This window comes from Peromyscus maniculatus, chromosome 2 (genome assembly GCF_049852395.1).
Source record: "Peromyscus maniculatus bairdii isolate BWxNUB_F1_BW_parent chromosome 2, HU_Pman_BW_mat_3.1, whole genome shotgun sequence".
Classification (NCBI taxonomy): domain Eukaryota; kingdom Metazoa; phylum Chordata; class Mammalia; order Rodentia; family Cricetidae; genus Peromyscus; species Peromyscus maniculatus.
In genome coordinates this window covers 6,541,158-6,565,558 of record NC_134853.1, presented here as the reverse complement: position 1 = coordinate 6,565,558, position 24,401 = coordinate 6,541,158, and positions in this window count along the sequence as shown.

Sequence of the window (24,401 nt, the reverse complement as noted above, 5' to 3'; positions counted from 1 at the left end):
CTTTAAACACAACGCAACAGGATGAGTGCACCTGGGCTCTGCGTTGGAACAGTCTGCACACTGGCACCCTTGTTCCCGGTTCTGTGCTCATTTTTATGTAGTTTTGCTTTTTATAAAAGGAACTGCCAACAACCTAAGTGTGCAGAGACATGGCACTTTCAGAGAGGAATGCAGCTATTAATGTTGGAACTGCGAACTGTTCTGAGTTAGCAGTTTCTCTGGTGTCTGACAGGTAGCAAGTGTCTAGGAATTTTAAAGACTGTTGAGAGTCGACTGTGGTGCCTTGAAAAGATTATTCATTTTTGGAATTTGAGTCAGGACCCCACGGTGGAGCCCAGGCTGGCCTCTAAGCGCAGTCTCCCAAATTCCAGGCAAGAGCACTGTACTCAGCTTGTTTGTTGTACGTCCTGGTAGCTCTGAGAAAAATCAATCGTATATAGAAAGAAGGTAATGAAGAAGGAAGGTAAGGTATGGGCTTGGGGATAGGCGGAAGTGAAGGCTGAAGGAACTGATTCACTGGAGAGAACTGGGCATGGTGATGCGTGTGCAATCCTAGCACTCGAGAGCCTCGGGAGCTCGAGGTCAACCTTGGCCACAGACAGTGTCTGAAGTTAGCCTGGGCTACATGAGGCTGTGGCTCAAAATAAGAAAAAAAGAAAAAAAATTATTATTATTATTTTAAAAGAAGACTGCAATCAAGGAGTGATCATTTAAGACAAGTGCAAAAGCAAGATGTTTAAAACTTAGAGTGTCTTCCAAGATTTGTAATAAAAACGTATGAAAATCTAGAACCCACCGAGGGAAACCCGAATGTGAGGCTATAAAAGGTTTAAAAATAAAGTGGGGGAGTCGAGAATGAAAAGACTTAATTTTAAAAAGTGTCAAAATGAAGAAACTTAAATATGTTCTCAAAAGAGCAAAAGAACGCAGGTGTCACAGACCTCTGTCCCGGCTTTGGGGAGGAAGAGGCTGGAGGATCAAGGTCGTCTTTAGCTACAGAGTAAGTCTGAAGTCAGCCTGGGCTACATGAGACTCTGTCTCACAAACAAAGACAAACAAATCACCCTCCACAAAATTTGACACATTAATAATCCAAGTATAACTGCTTTGTGACTATTTTTTTTTTTCTGTTTTTTGAGATAGGGTTTCTCTGTGTAGCTTTGGAGCCTGTCCTGGAACTTATTCTGTAGACCAACCAGATTTCCTGTTGCCTTCTGTGGCCTTGGATTCACAGGGATCCGCTTGCCTCTGCCTCCTGAATGCTGGGATTAAAGGAGTGCACCACCACCGCCACCAGACAAAAAGACATATTATTTGTTTTATGTATGAGTGCTCTATCTGCATGTATGACTCTTGCCAGAAGAGGGCATCAGATCCCACTATAGATGGTAATGAGCCACCATGTGGTTGCTGGGAATCGAACTCAGGACCTCTGGAAGAGGGGGCAGTGCTCTTAATCACTGAGCCTTCTCTCCAACCCTTGTGACAATTTCTTGATGTGTAGAGGGTAACAATCATGAGTTTTCAGTGACATGCAAATATATAATTACAGATATAAAATGAAAATATTTCTAACTGAACTATAGTAAAACATCTTTTAGGCTTTTGAGGCGGCTTTGCCACCAACACTGACAACCGAAGTTCGATCTCCAAAACCCATGTGGTAGAAGGAGAGAACTGACTCCTACAAGTTGTCCTCCGACCTCCACAGACATGTGCACACATATGTAAACAAGTAAATATAAACATTATTTTATTAGACTATTCGTGTGGTTTTCTTTTTTAGAATACTTAAAATTATTAATTTTTATGTGTGTATATGGGTGATTTGTCTGCAAGCATAACTGTGCACTACATGCCCAGGGGGTACCCACAGTGGCCAGAAGAGGGAGTTGGATCCCCTGGAACTGGAGTTACAGATGGTTGTGAGCAGTCACGTGGGTGCTGGGAATTGAACCCGGGTCCTCCACAAGAGTAGCCAGTACTCTTAACTGCTAAGCCATCTCTCCAGCCTCCCTCTCTTTTAAAGACAAGGTCTCACTATGTAGCCCTGGATAGACTAGAACTTAATCTGAAGACCAGTCTTTCCTCAAACTCACAGAGATCCACCTGCCTCTGCCTCCTGGGTGCTGGGATTGAAGGTGTGCATCATCACAATTGGCAGGAACACTTTTTTAATATGTAATTGGTAAATGTGAGATTTTTGTTAAAGCTGTGGTACTTACAAAATCATGAATGGGTTATTTTGATAACTGTGTATGTTGTTTCTGTTTTATGGTAGAATTACAGAAGACGCCAGAACCTACAAGCAGTGACATTCAAGGTCTGGGTAAGCTTTTATAGATCTCTATATTGGGCAAAAGGACGATATTATTAGGTCTCACCAAGAAGAGAGCTTTCTTTTGGGCCACAAGGCTGCTTAGCAGGTGAAGGCACTTGCTGCCAAGCCTAAAGACCTGAGTTTATTCCTCAAGATGCACACGACAGAGGGAGAGAACAGACTCTTGCCAGTTGTCCTGACTTCTACATGCACACTGTGTCAACATGTGCACCCACACATACACCAATCCAATCCACAATAAATAAAATGAAAAAAATTTAAAGGTTAATTTAAATTACATTATTAAAATACTCTTTGTGGTAGTTTGAATGTAATTGCCCCCATAAGCTCATAGGGGGTGGCACTGTTAGGAGGTGTGGCTTTATTGGAGGAAGTGTGTCACTGTGGGGGTGGGCTTTGAGGTTTTCTATGCTCAAGATACCACCCAGTGTCACAGACCACTTCCTGTTGCCTTCTGATCAAGATGTAGTCAGCACCATGTCTGCCTGCATGCTGCCATGCTCCCCACCATGATGACAATGGACTAAATCTTGAAACTGTAAGCCACCTCAATTAAGTGTTTTCCCTTATAAGAGTTGCCATGGTTATGGTGTCTCTTCACAGCAATAGAAACCCTAACTAAGACAGTCTTATTAAATACTCAGAAAGTTTCTCCGCTGCTAGACTAACTAAAATATGAATTTAAGAGCTAAAAGACAAAACATTTAAAAACTTATCCAGTGTGTGAAGACAACTTTCTCACAGCTACTGGACTTTGTCTCATATAAAATATATATTATATATTTTTAAATGAAATTTATATTATATATTTTATATAATTTTAAATAAAATTTACACTATATATTTTATAATTATAAAATTATTTCTTCAAAACACTATGATTGTCAATAAAAAAGTGACATTAGATTTAGAGTCTCTATGCTCATTAGATGTTGGACTAAATCTTTATGTTTGAAATAGAAAATATGTTTGTAATGTGTGTAATACAGTATAGCATATCAACTACAGGTATTCTACAACATGGTGCTGTGCAAGTGAGTCTGGCAGATGCAACATGATGGAAATGTTATTAGAAAGTTCTGTTAATTTTTTTGATAGTTTATTGATATGTGTGAACCAGTGCACATAATTCCCGAAAAAAGTGTCCTTGTTGCCAAACAGCACTAGGTAAAAGGATGTGGAAACAAAAAGCATTTGACTTTCACACCCCAGAAGTTATATTTTCAATTAATATACATTGTTTGCATCAGCAAACTATATCTATCATCTGTGTAGACTCTAGACAAACTCACATGAGGTTTGCATTAAATTTAGGCATGAACTAAACTTGTGAAGGTTTTATGCTTAATTGTTATTTGAAACATAATATCAGATTGTTATTTTGAAAGGGTCTCATTTACTTGATCTTTCTTTTCCCTTTCCCAAGCAAAAGAGTTTGAAAAACAAACAAACCAATCTGAACAGATGATTTAGTGGACACTGGAACTGGGGCTGGTGGTGAACACCTGTAGTACCAGCACTCAGGAGGCAGAGGCAGGAGGATGGCTGGTAGCTTCCAGGCTAATCTGGTCTGCACAGAGAGTTTTAAGATAGCTAGGACTACATACTGAGACTCTGCCTCAAAACTATGACACTAAAAACAATGAATAAACCAACCAAACAAACCAATAAATAAACAAGGAAATACCACTATAGCATGAATACATTTCTGATTTATGGGACAAAATCATTTTATAGCAACCTGAGGATTATATTAAAAGATCTGGATAAACTGCAAAAATTTTATAAAGCTAAAAGAGGATTGATTATAGGGAATAAATTTAGTAAGAAAAGATTTACGTATAGTTATGTTGGTCATAGTTAAAATGTTGTTTATAGGATTTTCTAATGCTTTATACTTAAACTGATGGACTTTTGCATTAGTTAAGTGTTGTTGCTGTGATAAAATACCATAGCCAATACCAACTTGTGGAAGAAAAAGTTTATTTTGGTTCATGGTTCCTGAGGAAGAGTCCTCAGTGGTAGGTGAGGCAAGACAGCAGACAGCCAAAACCGAAAGCTTAGAGATGGCTTCTCAATTGAAACAGAAAGCAGAAAAAGAGAATTGAAAGTAGGGAGAGGCTATGCACTCTCAAAGCCCGCCTCTGTGACACACTTCCTCCAGCAAGGCTCTGCCTCCTGTGGAAAGTTGGTGTTTCCCAGCTCCCCGCCATCCCCCCGGCTCCCCGCCATCCCCCCGGCTCCCCACCATCCCCCCCCCCCGGCTCCCCACCATCCCCCCGGCTCCCTGCCACCACCCCCCCGGCTCCCCGCCATCCCCCCCGGCTCCCCGCCATCCCCCTCCAGCTCTCCACCATCCCCCCCAGCTCCCTGCCATCCCCCAGCTCCCCGCCATCCCCCCGGCTCCCCGCCATCCCCCCGGCTCCCCGCCATCCCCCCGGCTCCCCGCCATCCCCCCAGCTCCCCGCCACCCCCTCCAGCTCCCCGCCATCCCTCCAGCTCCCCGCCACCCCCCCCAGCTCCCCGCCCCCCGCCCCCCCCCCGGCTCCCCACCATCCCCCCGGCTCCCCACCATCCCTCCAGCTCTCACCTTCTTTTTGTCCCCTTCTTCCAAGACGTTTCCTGAGTCTGGAATACAGATGCCCTTTGATGTCTGGGTGTTCAATAATTACCTATTCTCAGTACTTAGATCAGCTGTGAGTCTCTGTAGACACGGCTGACTTGACCGACCGTGACCACAGCACTACTCTGTGGACACAAACGGTTATTCCGAAGGCAGATTGATGGGCACATCCTGTTCATTTAGGAAAATAACAGCAATAGCTTCCTTAGTAGGGCCTATGACCTCCCTGGCCGGGGACTTACTGCTTGTTTTACAGTCCCAGATGTGAATCTGCCCCGCCCCCATGAATGTGGACCAAACTCAACCAGGAAGTGGTTGGCTAGCCTCCCACGGACTTGCCACTGTGGCACCAGTTGGCTGATCTGTCCAGCTGGTCGCTGTTCTTGCACCAGTGTCCACAGCTGATCAACACGGTGGCTGACAGTTCTCTAGCAGCCTGGGTAGCGTCTTCCGAGTGTGTGAAGATCAGCACCAGGGAGGAAGCTTTCACAGGTTCCAGTGAGATTCCAGGCCCTGCAGTGAAGGCATAGGGCATCTTCAGCAATAGGGTCTCACCGTCTACATCTGGTAGGGGACCAAAAACAGTGCCGACTTCCTGTACTGTTTTGAGGATTTCAAACACCACCCCAAACAACAGTTTGTAGGGAAGTAGTCCACTCCTGCATGGGATTTTGGTTTATTAACCTACAGTTTCTGGAGGAGGCTTTCCCCACACATATGTACCTCTGTCCAGGCTCTAGTTTATTTTATTGTTGATCAGCTCATCAAGTATTGGATTTAGGTGTTTTTCACACATTGTTAGTTTTGGTTAACCCCCCCATCTCCTTTCCCCCACATTCCTGACTTACTGTTCCACTCATAGCTTTCTCCTCTCAGTAGCCCCCCTACTTTCACCTCATGTGCGTTCTGTTCCTCTTCCCTTCCTAGCTGCCCTATCGTGGGTCTCTCTAGTTTACCAGGACCGACCTATAAACATTCACTCCCACAGAAATCCACATACGTGAGAACATGTGCTGTGTGTTGTTCTGAGCCCGAGTTACTACACTTATTATAATATTTTCCAGATCCTTCCATTTTTGTAAATTTTTATTTCTTTATGCTTGAATAAAACTCCATTGCTATATGTACCACACTTCATTATCAGTTCATCAGTTGACAGATGACCAGACTCGTTCTACCCTGGCCATTGTGAATAAAGCAACAATAAACACAGATGCACAAGCGCACCTGTGGTAAGATAGGCCGGCCTTTGGCGCATGCGCAGGAGCGGCACAGCTGGGCCGTGTAGGAGTTTTGTATTTAGATGTTGAGAACCTTCTGCACCGATTTCCACAGTGGCCGAACCCGTTTGCACTCTAACCACAGTGGGAAGGGTTCTCTTTGTGCCACACCCTTGCCAGCATTTGTAGTCACTTCTTTTCTTTATTTTGGAGCTGAGGATCGAACCCAGGGCCTTGCGCTTGCTAGGCAAGCACTTTACCACTGAGCTAAATCCTCAACACCCGCCCCCCCCCCCACTTCTTTTCTTGATGATAATCATTGTGACTTGGGTAAAATGGAGTCTCAGTGTTGTCCTGATTTTCATTTGCCTCTTTATTTTTTATTATTACTGTTCCATTGATAATACTTTAAAACTCTTTATTGGACATTTGTATTTCTTCTTTTGAGAACTCTAGGTTCTTAGCCCTGCCCCCCTTTTTTGGGGATCAAGTTGTTTCCGTGTTTGCATTTTTCAGTTCTTTGTGTATTCTGGACTTGGGCCTTTTTGTCAAGTGTGTAGCTGGCAGAGGTTTTCTCCTGTTTTACATGCTGTCTCTTTGCGTGATTAGTGGTATCCTTGCTTTACAGAAGCATTTTAACTTCACAAAGTCTCCTCTGTCAGCTGTTACCCTTATTTCCTGAGCGATTGGGGTCCTGAACAGAAAGTCTCTGATCATTCTGACATCTCAAACTGTTCTCTCTGCTTCCCTTACGTAGTAGCAAAGGTTGATTAAGATCTTTGATTCACTTGGGGTTAATATTTGTTCAGGGTAAGAGATAAGAGTCTATGTTTATTCTTCCGTGTGTAGACACTCACTTTCCCTGGACCATTTGTTGAAGAGGATGTCTTTTCTCCAGCGCATGTTTTTGGTTTCTTTGTCAGGTTACTGTGGTTGTGGGGCTTGTATCTGGGCCCTCTGTCCTAGCCTTTTGGTCTATGGGTCTGGTTTTGTGTCAGCACCAGGCTGTTTTTATTACAATGGCTCCTTAGTAAGACTTGAAATTAGTATGGCGAGACCTCCCACAGTATTCCTTCTGCTCAGACTTGCTTTGGCTGTCCTGGATCTTTTGTGCTTCCCTATGAACACTGAGATTATTTTCCTAATTCTGGGAAGAATACTTTTAGAATCTTGTTGAGGATTAAATTGAATATGTAGATAGCCTTGGGTAGGATAGCCATCTTGAAATATTAATTCTTAAAATAAGACATTCTTCTGGTTTGATTAAACTGTAAATAAGTCCATTTTTCTCCACCAATTTCTGTTTCCTAATTTCTTCCTCCTCCCCCTCCCCCTCCTTGTAGTCTTCTTCTTCTTCTTCTTCTTCTTCTTCTTCTTCTTCTTCTTCTTCTTCTTCTTCTTCTTCTTCTTCTTCTTCATCCTCCTCCTCCTCCCTCTTCTTTCCCTTCTTCTTCCTCTTCTTCTCCCTCCTTTCTATTTTTTTGAGACAGGGTCTCACTATTTAGCCTTGGCAGGCCTAGAACTTGCCATGTGGTCCAGGGTGGCTCGGAACTCATGTAGATCTACCTGCCTCTGCCTCCCAAGTTCTAGGGTTAAAGACATGTGTCATCATGCTGGGTCTCGATTTCTTTTGAAATACAGGAAACCTAAGGTGATGAGTTCATGCACTTGCTACCTGAAGAGGTTGAAAGTTAGAAGTCAGCTAAGCACATAGGAGGGAAGTGATTAATAACAACACTTAGGGTTTGATTCAGTTATAAATCAAGCCCCTTGGCCCCATATTTCAGCAGCTCATGGAAAACAGAAAGTTATTTATGTGCTGTCCCCCCTTGGATTATCATGAACCCTGTGGCCGGGAATTCAGGCTCTATCCCTCTCACGTCTCTGATAGAGGCTGCTTTTATTCCAGGTAACTTGTCCTTGTACAAGATGTTGGTTCAGTCCCAGCCTTTCCATTTTCATTATATCTAGTAAAGGAGGAGCCAGTGAAGAACTCGGAGGATGGTACTTTTGCTTTATGTCATCAGTCAGAACTTCCTGACATGGTCACATCTAATCCAATCAAAGTGGGCTTGGGAAATATAGTCTTGATTCTGTGAATTGTTCTCTTCAACTAAAACTTTGATAGCTAGTGCTATGGGATGGAGAGAGAGTTGTGGAAGTCTCTATCATAGCAAGCATCACTCATTTATTTATTTCTTTAGCTTCCTACCACGGGCCAGGTAACTTGTTAAACGTGGGTCATACAAACTGCATACACTATATACATTTCCCAGAAGAATTTAAAGTCTGGAAACTTCTTCCAAATTTTTTGAAGTCTCTTAAATGCCCCCCCCCCCCCCCCGCCAGCTATTCAGCTCCTTTCTGGTGGACATTTGGGTTGTTTCCAAACTTTTGCTATTACAAACCATCCTGAATGACTAATCTTGTATATCGTTCGGTGTTTACCTAGCTGCAGGGTGGATTCCTGGAAGTAAGATCACAGGGTTCACAGTAAACTCATCTGTCCTTTATCCCCATCAGACTGCAGAAGAGGGAGCCAGGCACCCCAGCCTCACCATCCCAGTGAACTGGCAAGCTTTGGGATTTTGCCTATTTTTGATATTATATCCCAGTGCATTTTAATGTCCATTTCTGCTGTTATGAATTGAGATAACCATCCTTTTCATGTATTACTGAGCAAATGGCTCTTTACTGACAATTTCTTTGTTTCCCCTAACTTTTAAAAAGATTATTTTATTTTATATGTATGGGTATATGAGTATACACACACACACACACACACACACACACACACACACACAGACACAGACACACACACACACACACACACACACACACACACACACACACACGTGACTATACCACACGTATGCAATGCCCGCAGAGGTCAGAAGAGGGCATCAGATTCACTGGCACTGGAGCTACAGACAGTTGAGAGCCACCATGTGGTTGATAGGAGCTCACCCTGGGTCCTTTGCAAGAGAATCAAGCACTCTTAACCACTGAGCCATCAATCTCTCTAGCCCTGGGATTTTTTTTTTTTTTTTGTAGTTTGCTTGTTTTGAGACAGAGTTTTGTGTAGCCCAGACTGACCTCAAACTCTAGATATAACTGACGTTGGCTTTGAACTCCTGACCTACTTGTCTCTACTTCTCATATGCTGGAATTACAAGTTTATGCCATCATATTTATTTTTGCTTATAGTTTAAATTTTTTTCTTTTAAATGCTTCCCTTGATTTATTTTTATAGTTTTTGTTAACGGTTATTTTAATGTATATGTATGTGTGTCTGTTTACAACACTTGCAGAAGTTAGATGAGGATGTCGGCTCCTCTGAAGCTGTAGTTATAGGTTGTTGTAAGCTGCATGGTGTGGATTCTGGCGATTCACCTTAGTCTGCTGGGAGAGCAGCAAGCACTCCTAACCACTGAGCCTCTGTCTCAATTTCTTACTCATCCTTCTTTTTTTCTTTTTGGTCACGGGTTCATGCCCAGGCTGTGCTTGAACTCCTGGGATCAATCATGTGATCCTCCTGCCTCAACCTCCTGTAGTGTTGGGACTACAGGCATATGGGAATTTGCTTAACTTTTCTGAAATGTTAAGCACTTTTTGGGTCTGTGAGGTATTGGTGAAATTACTAAGGCCACTCCACATAGTTAAAAGGGAGGTTTATTTTGTGGAGTAACTTACAAGTGAAGGGATAGGTAACAGGGTCTGGGAAAGGCGTGGCACAGTCCGGCAGTGTTCTCTGGAGAACTCTGCTCGGTCTACCTCCAGCGTCCAGGATCCAGGAACTGAGAGCCAGGCACATCCAAATCTTGGGTCTTCAGGGTCCTCTCTCGGCCCCGCCTTGTAGGTGTGACAGTTACCGAAGCCTCAATGGGGGTTGGAACTTCCAGATCAAAGCTGGAATGGCTACCCACTACAGTGAGGTGCCTTAGTAAAGGCGCTTGCCTTGCCTCCAAATCTGATGACGAGTTCAGTCCTCAGAACCTACAAGGTGGAAGGAGGGAACCATCTTCTGAAAGTTGTCCTCTGACCTCCTTGTGTGCACCGTGGCAGCACAAGCCAACACACACACACACACACACACACACACACACACACACACACACACACACATACACACACACACACACAGTAATAAACATCATTAAAAAAAAGTTAAGAACTTTTTGTATATATATATATTTTTTTTGAGACAGGGTTTCTCTGTGTAGCTTTGCGCCTTTCCTGGAACTCACTCTGTAGCCCAGACTGGCCTCGAACTCACAGAGATCCGCCTGGCTCTGCCTCTGCTGCCACCACCACCCTGTGTAATATATGTCCTTAACATTTTCTCACAGGTTACCATTGCTATCTTAATTTTTTTCTTATTGCCTTTCAGTGGACAACAATAGCATAGCAACTCTAAGTAAAATGTCCTATTGTTCTGTGTCTCTGTAACTTTTTATTTTGAGAATTCTCTACTGCATAGGTTTATATTCATGTTTAAGTATAATCATTTCCAATTACTGGAAACACCTCTTGAGTTATGTTCGTTTTGTTTTTAGGTGTGGTGGTGGTGGTGTATGTGTGTATGTGCAGTAAGTGTGCATGTGTGTGTGTATGGTCACATGTGTATGGGTGCATGTGTGTGTGCCAGTCCATGTGTGTGTGTGTGCAGACACTTGCAGCCGACACTGGTCTTCCTGGATCTCTCTCTACCTCATTCACTGAGGCAGGGTCTCTCATTTGAACTCAGAGCTCACTGATTAGCTGTTTATGGAGACAGCATGCTCCAGGGACCCCTGTCACCTCCTTCAGTGGTGGGATTACACGAGGAGGGTCAAAGCTGCTCAGCCTTAGCACAGGTCCTGGGATCACAACTCCATCCTCACGTTTGCAGGGGAAGAGCTTTACCAGATGAACCATCTCTCCAGCCCTGCATCCTGCCTTTTTCGGTTAAGATGGAGACCGCTTACTTGGAGGGTCCTGTACTAAGGACTTAATTGTTGCTGCACGGCAGTTTCCCAAGATGAGTCTGCTCAGTGTCTGGGGTCCACTCACTTTCACACATTCCAGAATCACTAGAAATTGTTTGCAGACAGGAACCAAGTTCTCTCCAGTGTTTGGGAGACCAGATCAGTGCTGCAGCCTGTGGCAACTGTTTGGAGTTTTGAGGCTAGTAAACTCCGGCTTTAATGTCTGTCCCCGGTCACTACTTACAAGTTGAGTGGGTAGAAGCACATGGTCCCTCCTGCTGTCTCATTTCCATGTGCTGGTGCCTCGGGCGTGTGCACACAGCGGTCTCTCTCCCTTCTCTTTCTCCACTCTGCCCAGCCATGATGTTTATAATGAGCATCACACTTACGGCTGTTAACGGGGTAGAGATAATTCACTAAATGTTTGAATCTCTTTACATTTTTCTCCTGGGGCTTGTGGGGACTAGATGTCTCTTGCCGTCTTCTGACTCCTTGAGTCTTGCTTGTTTCAAATATTTATTTTTATTTTTACTTTTGTGTGTATGAATGTATGTGCACGTGTGTTTTTGAGTGAACTTGTCCACATGTACATGTACGTGTAGAAATCAGAGACCGACATCATGCATCTTCTATTGTTCTCTACCTTATTATTTGAAAATTATTTAATTTTATGTATATGAATGTTTTGTCTGCATGTATGTATGTATAGCGTGTGTGGCTGTGATGGTCAGAAGAGGGCAACAGATCCTCTAGAACTGGAGTTCAGATGGTTGTGAGTCATCATGTGGATGCTGAGATGTTGTGTGATATTTTGTTTGTGTTCTGACAGATAAAGCTTGCCTGGAGATCAGAGGGCAGAGCGAGCCACTAGTTAACCATAGAAGCCAGGTGGTGGTGGCTCACCCTTTATTCCCAGCACTTGGGAGGTGGAGAGAGGAAGTAATAAGGCAGGGCAGAGACAAGATCTTGGCTCTTTTGGTTGGAGGATCTGGAGAGGTAAGAAGTCACTGATGGCTGCTCCCCTGCTTCTCTGATCTTTCCCCATGCCTGACTCCTGATTTTTGTTGATAAGACTAATTAGGTTCATACTTCACTGGGAAATGAATCTAGGTCTTCTGCAAGAGCAACAAGTGCTCTAAACCACTGAACTCTTCAGCCCTCTGTATTATTATTATTATTATTATTATTATTATTATTATTTTACCTTATTGTTTTGAGAAAGGGTTTCTCACTGAACTTGGAGCTTGCTGTTTGGGTTAGACTGGATGGCCATTGGGATCCTAGGGTCCTTTTGTTTCTCCTTTCTCAGTGCTGGGGTTATAGGCACAGTTGCTGTGCTCAGCTCTTATGTGGGCCTGGGGATCGGAACTTAGGTTCTCATGCCTACACAGTGGGGACCTTACCCACTCAGCCATCTCCTTAGCTCTTCAAATTCTTTGTAAGTGTAAGGTGGTTGGATTCATAATTCTGAATAAATAGAAGCATGATTTCCTGTTTTCTCTTAAAGCATAAACTGTTTTTGATGTGACATTAATACCTTGAGCATCTAAATAGTCTGTAGAAAATAACTGATCTTATTTTTCCTTTTCTTTATTTTTAAAGTAACAGCTAAAATGATCCCAACATTTTGAGTGCATGTCTTAATTAGTTTTTATTATCAACCTGATACAACCTAGAGTCACTTTAGAGAAGGAGCCTCAGTTTGAAGAATTGCCTTTATCAGATTGGCCAATGACTGGGTCTGTTAGAGATTTTCTTGATTTGTGATCAATTCGGAGAGCCTATTGTGGGTGGTACCATCCCTAGACAGGAGGGCCTGGGCTGTATAAGAAAGTAAGCTGAGTATGAGCCAGAGAAAGGCAGAGAGAGAGAGAGAGAGAGAGAGAGAGAGAGAGAGAGAGAGATTCCTTCATGGTTTCTACCTCAGTTCTCACTGAGTTCCTGCCCTGACTCCCCTCGATGATGGACTGTGACTGGAAGTATAAACTGGAAGAAGCCCATTCCTCCCCCAAAATGCTTTTGGTCAGGGTGTTTTACATGGCATTAGAATGAAACTAGGAGAGTGACACAGGGATCGCCCAGTGACAGAGAAATTGATGAGATCTACATGAGCAAACTGGACGTGAGTGGGGGTAATGAAGGGCGAGGGTCAGGAGAAAGAGAGCTTAGGGGAGTGGGAGGTCCCAGCTGGATCAGGAACAGAGTGGGAGAAAGAGATACCATGATAAATGAAGACTCCAAGGGAATAGGAAGAAGCAGAATGCTAGAGAGGTCCCCAGAAATCCACAAAGATACCTCCACTATAGACTACTGGCAATGGTCAAGAGAGTGCCTGAGCTGACCTACTCTGGTGACCAGATGGCCGAACACCCTAACTGTCATGATAGAACTCTCATCTGGTGACTGATGGAAGCAGATGCAGAGATCCATGGCCAAGCCCCAGGTGGAGCTCCAGGAGTCCAATCGATGAGAGAGGAGGGATTGTATGAGCAAGAGATATCGAGACCATGATTGGAAAAAGCACAGGGACAAATAGCCAAGCTAGTGGAAACACATGAACCATGAACCAATAGCTGAGGAGCCCCCATGGGACTGGATCAGGCCCTGTGAATAAGTGAGACAGTCGATTAACTTGAACTGTTTAGGAGGCCCCCAAACAGTGGGACCAGGACCTGTCCTTGGTGCATGAGCTGGCTTTTTGGAATCTGGGGCCTGTGCTGAGACACTTTGCTCAACCTTGGTGCAGGGAGGAGGGGACTGAACCTGCCTCAACTGAATCTACCAGGCTGAGCTGACTCCCCAGGGGAGACCTTGCCTTGGAGGAGATGGGAATGGGGGGTGGATTGCGGGGGAAGGCTAGGGGGTGGGAGGAGGGAGGACAGGGGAATCCGTGGTGGATATGTAAAACGACTGGAAAATCTCTTATGTAAAATAAAAAAATAAAAATAAAAAGACTCTTTGCTTCTGCATTCCGATAGGTCTCTTGGTGGTCTTTGGGGACATTGGGCTTTGGGTGCAACATTAGTGTGTGTGTAGATCTGCAGCTCTTCCCATCTATTCCCAGCCGCAGGTGTCCAGGAACCATGTCATACCTGCACCTAAGAATCTGCAGAGTTTCTCCCAGATTTTGCTTTTCGCTGTTTCAGCTGTGTCTTGGGAGATGGTTACATCCATAATCATTGTCCTGGCAGAGCAGTGAATGAGGACGGCAGAGGGTTGCTGGGGACCAGCGGGTAAAAGCACTTGCTACCAAGCCCGATGACCCGAGTTTGTTCCCTAAGACCCGTATAGTGTAAGCAGACAACGGACTCCAGCAAGTGGTCCTCTGACCTACGCGTGTGTGACACGGTGGGAGTGGGTACACTCACCTGTGCACCCCCATGCCCACATCAACAGACTTAAAAAAGAAGTGAAGACTTTTCTCAATTTGCTTACAGTGCTCTTTAATTAAAATGAAGAACAAACAACACTCATTAATGCTGTTGAACGGCTTTGCTTTTCATATGGCCAGGCCTGCTTGTCAGTTTGTAGCTATGGTTTTATTTTTACCGAGGCTGTGCAAACTGTGGCTGTGGTTTTTATAATCTGAATGGAATGCACTTTTCCATTGATGTGTTTGCCCGAGGCAGTCCCTTCCTTGTTCTGACCAGTATTGCAACAGCATCCTATTTTTACCCCGGAGGACTGGAGTAAGAGTGGATGAAGAATGGAAAAATAGGTCTCCTTTGTGAGGCTGCCTAGCAGTTATCGGAGTGGATAATTCCTGGAGCTGGACAGGGCCACAGGGTATGCTTAGCCTTTCAGAGACGGCGGAGGGCTGCTTTTTCTTTCTTTTGTGGCTTGGTTGTTAATGGGGGGTCTTGACAGTCACTCCTCGCCAGACTCAAAGGCAGATCTTCACAGCCGCGTGGACCCTCTGCCTGCCACAGAAAGTGCTTTGGGGACAGTACGTGACGTGGCTGCTCATTGTGCAGCGTCCCCAGGCTCTGGAATTTCCCTGCTAATGAGTGTTAACTGAGATTCCCCGGGGTCCAGTTAGGCAACTCGCTTGGCCTTTGTCTCGCTCACATCTCTTCTGAGCACACTTCGGGAGAACCTGCATGCTGAATGAAGCACACTTTCACCCCCTCTGCCCTCATGCTGGTCAAATTTAAAGCACCTTTTGTTATTCATGTTTTCCCTGACTCATTTAAAAATATAGTATGAGTTTCTTCCAGCCATTACCTTTCCTCTACTCTGATCCCTTAGGACTTCTAATAAACTAATTTCCATGTTCTACTTCTGGCGGCTAAAGGCATCATTGGTTTGATCCAAGTCCCTCGGTCAGCACCGAGTGGTTGAAAGTCCCGGGGGCTCTTCAATCTCCCTGCTGTTTTGTAGGAGCTCCGACAAGAGGATCTGTTACTGTAGATTAAAGACAGTCTACGGCAGCCAAATCTCCTGGCCTACTTTTATCCCGGTTTGGGAAGAGCTCACCTTGCCTCACCGGAGAGCTCCAGGCTAGTCCCCAGTTGTCCAGGCTTTGAGCTGTGGGGTCCCATTCAGAGCTTCCCAGGCTCTTCTTTGTGCCCAACATTTCCCTTCCAAAAGTTAAAGTCTTTCTTCTCATCACATCCAATTTCCCTGGGGTCTTTCTTTCTTTCTTTCTTTCTTTCTTTCTTTCTTTCTTTCTTTCTTTCTTTCTTTCTTTCTTTCTTTCTTCCTTTCTTCCTTTCTTCCTTTCTTTCTTCCTTTTTCTTTCTTTCTTCCTTCCTTCCTTCCTTCCTTCCTTCCTTCCTTCCTTCCTTCCTTCCTTCCTCTTTCTTTCTTTCTTTCTTTCTTTCTTTCTTTCTTTCTTTCTTTCTTTCTTTCTTTCTTTCTTTCTTTCTTTCTTTCTTTCTTTCTTTCTCTTTCTTTCTTTCTTTCTTTCTTTCTTTCTTTCTTTCTTTCTTTCTTTCTTTCTTTCTTTCTTTCTTTTGTCCTTCCTTCCTTCCTTCCTTCCTTCCTTCCTTCCTTCCTTCCTTCCTTCCTTCCTTCCTCTTTCTTTCTTTCTTTCTTTCTTTCTTTCTTTCTTTCTTTCTTTCTTTCTTTCTTTCTTTCTTTCTTCTTTCTTTCTTCTTTCTTTCTTTCTTTCTTTCTTTCTTTCTTTCTTTCTTTCTTTCTTTCTTTCTTTCTTTCTTTCTTTCTTTCTTTTGTCCTTCCTTCCTTCCTTCCTTCCTTCCTTCCTTCCTTCCTTCCTTCCTTCCTTTGACGTCCTCCCATGCCGTGTCTGCTAAGACCTGAGTTAGGTAGGGAAAAGTCATGCGGAAGGTTCCATCTTTGTGCACAAGCACCCTTCTCTCTAGGAAGAGGAAGTGGACAAACTAATGAGAAAATAGGCTTGTGCTTCTCTGGACGGTGAGGGCTGGGGAAACGTGGAGGGTGAGGTCATCTCACAGTCGTTTGGGAAGATTGATGGGTGGGGAAAGCTTCAGGGAGAAATTTCAGGTGGTGTGAAGGACGGTTGGAGATCAATCCAAGGAGAAGCTACTCTTGGAGTGGTCCAGCAGGCGGGGGAGACAGAGAAACTGAGAGACAGAGACAGAGACTGATTATGGGCATCTGATGAGACACGGCCATGGGAAAGTCAAACCAAGTGAGTGAGAAACGCGCGAGAGACTGTGTGTTGATGTGGGAGCAGGGGGCAAGGTTTAAGGAATAAAAGGGGATCTCAGCTCCCTTGTGGTGACGGCTCCATTCACACCCATGACTGCTCTGTGGGAAGGGTCTTAAACAGCAGCCCGCAAAGAGAACTCCATTAATAGATTTTGGTGTGTGTGCAATGTACGGCTTTTATTCACCCAGTCTAACAGATACTTAGAAACTGGAAGTTCACTAGGTACTTCAAGCTTAAGATTTATAATCTCACTATGGAAACACACATGCGTAAGATTTCTAAGATTGTGAAATGAGACAGTGAAGGATTAACTATTAAAATACAATGTATGCCAGGCCAGGTGTGATACCTGCCTGTAATCCCACCATTTGGGAGACTGAAGCAGGGGATCCCTAGTTCAAGGTCATCCTTTGCTACACAGGGAGTTCAAGGCTAGGTGGGGTCACCCAAGACCCTGTCTCAAAACACTTTCTCAAAGTGCAATGGTCAAGCAGACCTTTGTGTCTTCAGTTTCTGCATCCTGGGGTGTAACCATTTCCATGTGTTAGTTTTTCATTGCTATGACGAGATATCTTGGAGAATCAAACTGAGGAAAGGATGCTGTTTTTTTTTTAATTAACCCCATTTAACATAAAATAATTTTAGATGCTTTGAAATAAAATTCAAATTTCTTTTGAGTAATTCGTGTTGGTATTTATTTTCTTTCTATACTTTTTGCTTTATTTTTCTGTGATTTATCTATGATAATTAGTCAATATAAGCTTTAAAAAAACTTTTTATTGATTCTTTGTGAATTTCACAGTGTGTACCCTAATCCCACTCATCTCCCTGTCCCTTCATATCCATCCCCTGCCCTTGCAACCTCCTCCCAAAAGAAAACAAAAAATTTTGCCGCGGAAGCTGCAGTGTGTCATGACGCGTTACACGGTTTACCCTTTAGTCCATTCATCTTTACTTGCACGTGTTCATTGCTACGAGTCACTGGTCTGGTTTGAGGCCTCTGGCGTCTGCTACACTGTCAGTACTGTATCCCCCTCAATACTGTATCCTCACCGGAACACCTCTCATATATCCTGCGGTTGCCCTGTGTCACGGAGGTCTTTGCGGCTTTGGTTCTGCAAGACATGCTCCAGCAGTTCTTAGATGGGATAGATGTTGGGGTGGGCCACCTCAAAGTCCTCGATCTGGGCCTGGGTGGTAGCTGAGTTGGTCAGCCCGCCCACTCTCCTGCGTCTAAGCTAGAGGGCCAGCTTTCCTGCTTTGCCCAGGCAAGGGGCTGGGCCAGCTCACCCGCCTGCAGCTGCTGCAAGGGGTGGGACCAGCTCTTCAGCACCAATGCCTGTAAGGCCAGCTCTCCAGCACTGCCCTGGCGAGGGGCGGGGCCCGCTCTCCCGCCTGCAGCTGCTGCAAGGGGTGGGACCAGCTCTTCAGCACCAATGCCTCTAAGGCCAGCTCTCCAGCACTGCCCTGGCAAGGGGCGGGGCCCGCTCACCAAATGCCAAAGCGGGCAAGCGGTGTGGACAGCTGTTCCGCTCTCACACCCTCGGGCCGCTCTCTTGTGCTCACTCCACCAGGGCCAGCTCTGTCTCTGCCCAGGCGAGGTTTGGAGCCCCGCTCTGAGAAAGGGAGTCTTTTTTTTTTTTTTTTTTGCCTCAGTTTCGAGGTTTTGATTAATGGTCAGTTGGATTCACTGCTTTTTAGTCTTAAAAAGACTTCACCTTAGCGGGAAGCACACGAAGCATCAAAGCTGCTTGCTTTATGATAACCAGGGAGCAGAGTAGGCAACAAGAAGAGTTCAAGGATAAGACATAAAAGACAGACCCCAGTGACCTGCCTCCACAACCTCTGATCATGGCACTAAATTAATCCATCAATCGATTAGTTAATTGACTTGAAGGTCAGAGCCTTCAAGTTCCAAATACCTCTCAATCAATAGATCCACCAGTTGGGGGGACCAAGGCTTCAACAGTGTATCCTGGAAACACTCTTCTGGGAATATCGAGGGACAGCTGTATATTAAAGAATTCTTATAAAAGGAACTGGGGGGGCAGTGGCGGGAGATGGTGGCCAGGGTGAGCCTGCTGTGAAGACCTGCTGACCCAGTACCATCAGATCCTGGAATCCACACTAACACCCAGATGTGGCAGCATGCATCTGCGATCACAACACTCCTTTGGGGAGAAGGGAGGAGAGAGGAGAGAACTGCCTAGAAGCTTACTGCCCAGCTAGCCTGGGGTCCACAGAGCAGCAAGAGGAACAAGAAGAGACCCCCTGCCTCAGCGCGGTGAAAGGTGCGCACTGACTTCCGAAGTTGTTTTCTGTCACATGTGTGCTATGGCATGTGTGTGTCTGTACGCTCCCATCTCTCTCTTTCTCCAGAAAATAAAAAATTTTAAATTAGAAAAAAATTTTTTTAAGGGACTCAGTGGTAGAGCACTTGCTTAGCATGTACAAGACCTTGGGCACCCCCCACTCTCCTACAGATGATTTGCTGCCATGAGAATCCAAAGAAAGAGACTTCTTATTTGAGCCTTTAAGCAGAAAGTGAAGTTTTAGGAAGAGCTTTAAGAAGAGTCAGCTTTAGGAATAAATGTGGAACATACTTTACATAAAGCTATGGAAACAGAATGGACTATTTTACCTAAAATAGAACAGCTATATTTAGAAGTTTTTAGTCTAGCTTGACCTTGACATTTAAGTCAACACAGCCGTTTTCTTAGGCTGGTTATAAACCCTCACGTTCTCCCTTTTGTCTAATCCACTCCACAGGCTCAACTGCTCTGCCACAGCAGAATACAGATGGGATATAAACAGTGCATTTTCTATACTAGAATTTTAAAGCATGCGTCTTTGGCCAACAACTCTTTGAGTGTGAGTTAGTCGTAATTACTGTATACATTAGTTACTTTTCTCATTGCTGCGAAAAACACCTGACAGAAGCAATTTAAGGAGGGAGGTTTGCTTGGGCTCATGACTGGAGGGATACAGTCCATCATGATGGGGTTACCATGGCAGTGTGGACATGAAGCAGTGGCTGGAGGGATACAGTCCATCATGATGGGGTTACCATGGCAGTGCGGACATGAGGCAGTGGCTGGAGGGATACAGTCCATCATGATGGGGTTACCATGGCAATGCGGACATGAGGCAGTGGATCATGATGGGGTTACCATGGCAGTGTGGACATGAGGCAGTGAATCATGATGGGGTCACCATGGCAGTGTGGACATGAGGCAGTGGACCATGATGGGGTTACCATGGCAGTGTGGACATGAGGCAGTGGATCATGATGGGGTTACCATGGCAGTGCGGACATGAGGCAGTGGCTGGAGGGATACAGTCCATCATGATGGGGTTACCATGGCAATGCGGACATGAGGCAGTGGGTGGAGGGATACAGTCCATCATGATGGGGTTACCATGGCAGTGTGGACATGAGGCAGTGGATCATGATGGGGTTACCATGGCAGTGTGGACATGAGGCAGTGAATCATGATGGGGTCACCATGGCAGTGTGGACATGAGGCAGTGGACCATGATGGGGTTACCATGGCAGTGTGGACATGAGGCAGTGGATCATGATGGGGTTACCATGGCAGTGTGGACATGAGGCAGTGGCTGGAGGGATACAGTCCATCATGATGGGGTTACTATGGCAGTGTGGACATGAGGCAGATAGTTCTATTTCATACATTTCCAGGAAGCTGAGAGGTGAATGCTGGCTCTCAGCTCGCTTTCTTCATTTTTCATTTTTAACTTTTTTAAAAAAACTTATTTTATGTGTGTGGGTGTTTTGCCTGCATGTATGTCTATGAACAATTTGTGTGCCTGGTGCTTGTGGAGGCCAGAAGAGGGTGTTGGAGCTGGAGGGAGAGATGGTTGTGAACCTGGATCTTCTGGAACAGCAGCAGCCAGCGCTCTTCATCACTGATGTGTCTACAGTACCACCCACTCTCCCTCTTTCCCTTAGTCCGGGACCTCAACCCATGTGATGGGGCCACTCATGTCAGGGTGGGTCTTCCCTCCATTTAAACTTCTCTGGAAACACCAGAGGCGTGCCTCTTGGGTGATGCACTGAGTGTCACGATGAAGATCATTACTCATATTGTGTTATGTGCATTTAGCCCCAAGATCCAGTGAGCAAGGGACCATCATTGCTTCTTTCCTGAGCTTGGAGGATTTGTAATGTAAAGTCCTTCTGCCACTTAACATCCAACTCACACTTGCAAAATGGCCTCTAAATTATTTAAAGTCGGATGATTAAAATGGTCCCCATTCTTTCCAATTTCTTCCTAAATATATATCTGATACTTCCTACAAGAATGAATAAATAGAGCAGAAGAGAACGTACCTTGGTGGTAGGAGCACTTACCCAGCATGCTTCAGGCCCTGGGTGCAATCTTTAGTACTGAAAACAAAAGTTCTTACGTAGGGCAAAGTCTAACGTTAATTCTCTCCCATCTATAAGTAGAGTTCCATATTCTGTGTTTTTTTTTTAGATTTATTTATTTTATATATATGGTGTTCTATCTGCATGCCAGAAGAGGGTATCAGATTCCATTATAGATGGCATGCTGCTCCATGTGGTTGTTGGGAATTGAACTCAGGACCTCTGGAAGAGCTGCCAGTGCTCTTAACTGCTAAGCCATCTCTCCAGCCCCCGAGTTCCATATTCTGAAGGGAGAACTGTGCCTGAACTTGACATACATTGTGGATTTTGTCCAGTTTTTTCTTGGCAAGAAAAACTGTACAAGCTCCAAACATTGTCTAAGAATATGCAATGCAGTTTATAAATTAAAACTTGATTTTCAGATCATTAGAATTTCAGAAACAAGCCAATTAAGCCAAAGAAGAAAATGGTAAATGGTTCAGGTTATATGATTTTTTTTTTAGATAAGATCTCACTGTATAACCTTAGCTGACTTGGAACTCTGTATAGAATAAGCTGGCCTCAAACTCACAGAGATCTGTTTGCCTCGGCCTCCTGGGTACTGGCAAGAAGGTCTTGTTTCAATGCATGCTTGTTTTATGAGAAGTCCTCCTCTAGGCAGGGAGCCCTTGTGTTTTCGAGATCTATCACCTAGCGCCCTCTTAGGAAAGGCTACTGGTTGGAAGAACTGCAGTAGCATCCAAAATGGCGGTGTGGTCATGTGTTTTGCTCACCACTAGATGTTCTGGCTTTTTCTGGGAGGAAGCTGGAGACTGACGTTAATGCTACCTTCTAAGCAGGACATAGCAGTCTATGCCTGTAAACTCAGCACTTAGGAAGGCAGAGTTAGGAGGGTCCCAAGTTCAAGGCCAATCTGGGCTACATAATAATGGCTCCATTTCAGGAACTAAAAGACAAAACAGCAGTGTAACTAAACAAAGCCTGGTGTTCTTTGCTTTTTTGTTTTTTTTTTTTTTTACTCTTTTTTTGGGGGGCCACCACCCAGCTCCCAAATAAATCACACATGAAGGCTTATTCTTAATTATGAAAGTCCAAGCCTTAGCTTGGCTTATTTCTTGCCAGCTTTCCTTAATTTTAAATTATTCTGTCTACCTTTTGCTTCTGGGCTCTTCCAGTTCTCTTCTGTAAATCTTACTCTGTGGCTTGCTGTATAGCTGGATGGCTGGTCCCTGGAGTCCTCCCCCTCCCAGACTTCTCCTTATATTTATGCTCTCTGCCTTCCAGCCCCGCCTATCCTTTCTCCTGCTTTGCTATTGGCCGTTCAGTTCTTTATTAGACCATCAGGTGTTTTCCACAGGCACAGTAACACAGCTTCACAGAGTTAAACAAATGCAACATAAACAAAAGTAACACACCTTAAATTAATATTCTACAATGAAAGCCTCTGTCATTTGTTCAACACAAGAAGATCAATTAAAAGCAGACATTTTAAAACCTCTTCAACCTGAGAAGTGCTGCACCTTCTAATGTAGAATATCTGGGATGTTAAATGTTGCTTCCAATACTACCACTATTTCCCAAAATTTACTGGGAATTTTTTAAAAAGAGGTTTAGACTTTATGTCACAATTAAAAAAAAGTGTAATTGGAGATGGAAACAATCAGAATTTGGGGTAGAATTGTATTCTGTAGGAATTCAAAATAAAGCATCAGATCACTTTCAGTTGTATTTGGAAGGTCAGAGAAATTGTGGCTACAAAACATGGAAGCAGTGGGGCTGGAGCGATGAGTCGGTGGGTAAATACCCCGGGTGCTCTTGGAGAGATGAGTCGGTGGGTAAATACACCGGGCGCTCTTCTAGAGGACCTGGGTTCAATTGCCAGTACCCACATGGCTGAAGAGCCGAAAACAAGCCCCCTTTCATGTAAGCAATTATCGTGTGTATTTTTTTGCAGGTGTGGAAAACTGACTGATACCAAAAGCCCGACACCTGGTGAAGAGTCTGGAGGAGAAGCAAGCACCATTTTCTACCCGCACCCTCGCTCACTTGTCTCCTTCCTGTCCTTTCCTGAGAAATTAATCTTCGTAAGTTTCTGCCTGTCCCTGTCCCTACTCTGGTTAGAAAGCTCTGATAGGTTTCTGTCTCCTACAGATGAGACTCTAAACATCTTCTTTTGGTTTGTTGAGACAGGGTTTTTCTGTGGAGCCCTGGCTGTCCTGGAAGTCCCTCTGTAGACCAGGCTGGTCTCGAACTCAGAGATCTATTAAAGCTGGCTACTCAGATTGGACCAGCTTTCCTGTTTTACTTGTCATTTCTCACCTTGGAGTTCCAGTGTTCCCAACAGTTCAGCATCTGTGAGACATCCTGCAGGAGAGTGCTTGTCTCTATTCCAGACTCCTTTATCAGGTGTCCACGGCCTGTCTGTGCCAGTCAGCTTTCCATACCTGGGACAAAATACTCAGGATAATTAACTCACATCAAAGGAGGTTTGTGCCAGCACATGGTTGACGGTTGATTGGCAGGGGCTCTCCTCACCTGTACCCACCCCACCACCTTAGCCCCGTATCTAGAAGTCAGGCTTCAGTTCTAGAGTTTGCAGGAGGCTGACCACAGCCTGTGCTGGAGCTAATTTTACTAGTTTTTCAAAAGTTTGGATTTCTTTGTTCTTGCTTTGGCCTTATTGTTGGATGTATTAATACCATTAATTTTTAAGAAGATATTTTCTAGGACTAGTAAAAACAGTTATCTAAGCTCTAGATATTTTTTTCTAGAACTTTTTTTTTTTTTTTTTGAGTGAAGAAGTAAGCCGGGCATGGTGACATGTGATTGTAATCCCTGAGGCAGGAGAATTCCTGTGAGTTTGAGGCTGGCTTGGATTGTATAGGGAGTACCAAGTCAACCAGAGCTAATTGAAAAGACCCCTGATAAACAGAAATCCAAGCGAACAAGGGAAGAAGCAGGCATGGAGCATGGGGGCAAAGTGTTTGTGTCCTTTTATTTCTCCCTGGAGTACTTTCCAGACTGTGCCCTAGATCTAATCCATGTTAGGTCTCATGTGAGCCGACTCTCACAATGGCTCTTTTTGGTTTGGAAATCCCAGTTTTCTCTGGGGGTGGAATCTGACTTATGCTGCCAAGTAAAGGGCGGGCAGCAGATCTCTCTGAGCAGGTGCGGGATTTCTGCTTGTTAACAGATGCGTACATCCCCAGGCGTCTCTGCGCATCT